The sequence below is a fragment of the Papaver somniferum genome, unplaced genomic scaffold (assembly GCF_003573695.1).
Source record: "Papaver somniferum cultivar HN1 unplaced genomic scaffold, ASM357369v1 unplaced-scaffold_118, whole genome shotgun sequence".
In the NCBI taxonomy this organism is placed as follows: Eukaryota; Viridiplantae; Streptophyta; class Magnoliopsida; order Ranunculales; family Papaveraceae; genus Papaver; species Papaver somniferum.
This window is the reverse complement of record NW_020620825.1, coordinates 4,312,456-4,317,031: the sequence shown is the minus strand read 5'-3', so window position 1 is coordinate 4,317,031 and position 4,576 is coordinate 4,312,456. Positions and strand designations below refer to the sequence as shown.

The 4,576-nt window shown below is 34.4% G+C and overlaps 1 long non-coding RNA gene across 2 annotated transcripts; it reads right to left on the bottom strand.

Moving 5' to 3' along the window:
• Positions 1 to 945: 945 nt before the first annotated feature.
• LOC113330640 lies at positions 946 to 4,223 on the bottom strand. 2 transcript variants are annotated; one of them, XR_003350375.1, is made up of 7 exons: positions 3,942 to 4,223; positions 3,750 to 3,799; positions 3,380 to 3,409; positions 2,936 to 3,170; positions 2,544 to 2,613; positions 1,904 to 2,016; positions 946 to 1,622 (listed from the first exon to the last, which is right to left on the bottom strand). It is a non-coding gene; the product is annotated as an uncharacterized LOC113330640 (long non-coding RNA). The 2 variants fall into 2 exon arrangements; XR_003350374.1 differs by having other exon boundaries at positions 2,544 to 3,170.
• Between the last annotated feature and the right edge of the window lie 353 nt (positions 4,224 to 4,576).

Below are 4,576 nucleotides of genomic sequence, written 5' to 3'. Positions count from 1 at the left end.
GAATATAACACTTTTTCCAGAAATGGGGGAGCTTGAAATATTTAAAGTTGTTTAACAATATTTTTTTCAGGTAAATCCAACCATGTTTAGACTTTTTTTTTCCTGTACAATCTTCATTTTTTATAAATATGTTTTACAATTACAATGTACTTCTTCTAAATGTTTCTTGCATCTATGGTTTTTTTATCTCCTGCAGAAGTCGGGTTCAGCTTTTGTACCTTTGCACCGTTATATGCTCAACCACCTTTACATATTTATCAATGGTGTCGTGAATCGTATGTTCTTGAATATACCTTCAAAATTATTATGTGCAATAGTACTCCTAGTTGGTGATTGACTTTCTGGGTTTGAATTTGTAATATGCCAACGATGCTACGTTAACCACGGTTTCTACCGCCAAAAATCCCGCATGAGAGAGCCCCTGGGACCCGCTGGAGTTAGCAGGGGTGGGCATATGGGTCCCACTAAAATTTTTGTGGTGCGGGATTTTTGGCGAGATTCCATCCGCGGTAGACTAATCATTGTTGGTAATATGCACCTCAATCTCTTATGTCTCTACTATGCATAGACTGTTGGGAATTTTTGGCGGGATTCAATCCGCCGTAGACTAAACATTGTTGGTAATATGCACCTCAATCTTATGATCATTCTTGTGTTTTCGTTTTTGTTTTTTCTTAATCTTATATTTTTGTTCTTTTCTTATCGTATTAGCAACGTCTCTTTTAGGCGGTACTTTTGGATGAAATGTTGGTACGTAAGACAAAATTTGGAAGCTCTACAAAAAGGGGGGAGAGAAAAAATAGTAGCTTGGTCCGAGCATCTACCACTGTACCTACAATGATCGAAAAGTACAAGATAGCTTTACGTTGTGCCAGAGAGACCTATTACTCTTGTAATGCTACTGGAGCATCCAATAAATGTCCATTCTAAACTTTTAGATTCAGATAAATTAAAGGAACATAAATTAGATAATCATATCACCATGGTTACATGGTGGATTTCCAACAATTTAACTTAGGGTATAAATCAGATCCAACAATGCCACTGTGTGCCTGGATAGTGATGAAAGATTGGTACTAAAAATGCAAAAAGAGAAACACATCAAAATGAAATGCAGTAAGGAAAACACACCAGAAGAAAATGCAGAAATGGGTGCATACTAAAAGAAAGCAGAGATGGAATGTAAGTAAGCGACGACGATTACTGGTAGGTATTGTTTTACTTGTTTGAATCCTAAAAGAAACAAAGATGTGAGTCTTCATGGCGCTTATTCTGCGTCAAAGGTAGATGCCGAGGTTGCCTCGGGTATCTTTTGCAGGCAGAGCTAACAAAAGGTTAAGACTTTATTGTCCTGGGGAAGGAGGTTAGAGCCGTCAAGGATACTTATCTAGAGCATTACTGAAGTCGATAACAAAAGGTCAAGACTTTACTGTCCTGGGGAGGAGGTTAGAGCCGTCAAGGATCCTTTGCTAGAGCATGACTGAAGTCGATAACAGTCATGTAATAATTTTTCTTGTCTGCCGACCTAAATTAAGTATCATCTCCCCATCTCCAAGCCCTCAATAGCTTCAACAAATGTACCAATAAGCCAACTTGCTCTCCCAAAACTCTTTGAATTGGAACTGCATTTAATAAATATACAAATATGTAAAACACCAATTAGCCGGTAATAAAAAAAAAGGAACATGAAATTTACCTAACTGTGTAGCTACCTCGAGAATCCACCTAAGGTATTTGGAAAAATTAACATGGTGGTCAACATCTAAGTCATTCCAATGTACCTTCATATTTTGTATGTACCACTATTATTAGTCAGTTGGTGCTATTATTGTGAGTTATACCAACCACGTAAAAGAAAAACAAAACGATAAAGAGAAATGGAGGAAACATTTAGAGTAACCACCTCGCATTTGTGGACATGCTCATTATGCTTCTAATCATATTGAAGACACAAAGTTCTCTGATCGCTTTGAACATGTTATCATGAACCATCGCATAATTCCCAAGAGTTTGCACCTACAACACACAAAACACCAACCAAAACTCAATAATAAAGCAGTGTTGGGATACCTTATTCATCAACCATAATTTTTCTATAAGCCATATCGTTATTGTGAATCTAAACCTTTCTTATCCACATTTGACCTTGTAACATGTATCAGCCGCATCCTTAAATAGGAAGTATAGCTTACACATTTTACAACAACTTTTTCGCCATACCAATCAAGAAAATCTATAACACTAACGTTACCAAGTTTGTGGTCTGTATGGTCTGTACAAACCCAGACCAAGTAAAGATTTTTTTTTTATTCAGTAAAAGTAAGAATTGGCAATAAAAAGTCCTACAAAAAAAGTAAGCTAAAGAAACATGAGGAAAAATTCAGGGGCTGCCCACAAACCAAACAAAAGAAAAACTCCCCTAAAACAAAGCTAAGGCATACACGGAGAAAAGCTACACAAAAAAAAAAGTATAGCTTTAATCTGATCCAAGTAAAGATTGGATGGTAGTAAATTCATGGGAAGAAGCTCCCATATAAACTAACCATTTTGTCATCTTCCAAAACTTCATCATGTTTCCTCGTTTGTTTTCCTGGTCTTTGAAATGAACATTTACTTGCAATAGATTAATGGAAAAATAAGTCTGAGTTAGAGAATCATTAGAATTCTAAACTTCCAACAAATTTAATCTTTTAATTGATTGTCAATTTTTCTTCCTATTGTTCCCTCGATTATATCTAGTGAATTCAAAAGGGAAGATTAATGGAAAAATAAGTCTGAGTTAAAGAATCTTTAGACTTCTAAACTTACAACAAATTTAAGCTTGTATTTAATTGTCATTTTTTCTTCCTATTGTTCCCTCGATTATATCTAGTGAATTCAAAAAGGAAATATGGAGTAACGCTGAGAATCATAAATATGGGAAGTATGCGAATACCTTTAATAGATGATGATAGAATTAGATTGCAACCAAACACACACTTAGACATTGATTCTGAAGAATACTTCACAGAAGTCCAACAATTCACATCATTACCTTAAGTTCCTTTCCAGCCAAAGTTGTAGCTTAAACAAAGATTAACAATCCACATCATCGGGGATTGTATCAAACTAACAATCCTTTCCATCATGTGTACCTTAACAATTCACATCATTACCTTAAGTTCCAATCCCTGAAAGTAGTGACATTCAGAAAGAGAAAAATTGTGTTGACATTCAGAAAGACCAAAATTGTGTAAACATCATAAACAAAACAAAGAGAAACCTCTGTAGGATGGTAGATTGATAATTGATACAAACATGCGAAACAAATCAACCACAAAATTAAATAAAAAACCACAAAAATCCTGACTTTGAAATCAAAATAGAATCAAGTACACACCAACTTCGCTAACTCTAATAAATCCATGACCTGCAACAAAACAGTATTTACCAAATCAGAACAGCAAAATTTCAATACTGAATAATCTCAATTTACAAATTAAATCCTCAGTAAACACTGGCTAATTAGTAGTTTATAATTCTAATAAAGTGGAGATTAACATAATAGCTATAGATTGAAATTCTAACAAATGAAAAGAATGAGTTGAGTAAACACGATGCCATTGTCATTTTTGTTCGACAAAATGATCTAGAGTTGCACAGAGATTGTATTTGATATTACAAAGAAGAAAGGAGGAAAAGGCATGATATGGAAGAAAATAAAACTGATGATCAAACATAATTTCTTCACTGGATGAAGAAGTAATTACCACGCGCACGAATTTCTGATGGCCCCTCGGTTTATCCCAACTACCGATCACTATTTCATCAAAGAAACAAAATCCAATATTCTAATCAGTTCTATAACTTGAATCTGAATATGCTTAAAAAAAATAAGAAAAAAAAAGGAAAAAAAAAAACTTGAATCTGGAACCAAGAGAACACAAAAGGGGGATAATTACCCTCCTTGTTTCATATTTTGATTCTTCAATTCTTCTGAAGTGTTTTGGTGCTAGGGTTTGATCTGCAATTTCTTGATACTCGAACATGACCAACGTCTCAAAAACATGGCATGGATGCTGCAGAGAGTTGAAGAAGACAAAAAGATGCTTCTTTTCTTTTAGGTTTTCTTACTCTGAGATTGTATTTGAGTCTGGGTTATGAAAACATCAGGGAGAAGAAAAGAAACCGAATGCGATAATATAATCAATGAAATTCATTTACTCAATAGAATTAATGAGATTCTGATTCGGAGGATAACCATGGCCATTGATTTATTTATGACAAGGATAAATCTGGACCACCACTTATACAGGCTAACTTAGCCAGCTCTGGTTTATACTCTTGATAGATATTTAACTATATTTTCTGAAATATTATACAGTATAAGAGAACTACGCAGAACAAGCTGTCTTTTGCACCACATTTCACGTGATCAATCTTCATGTGAAGAATATAGACTAACATAATAGTTCAGGTGAAGAATATAAACTGCACATCACATTAACTAACGGTAATATATGTCAACTTGATGGTGTTTGTAAGATAAATTCTTAGTACTCATTTTTTGTATTGATAGACGATTCTGTTTGGATCT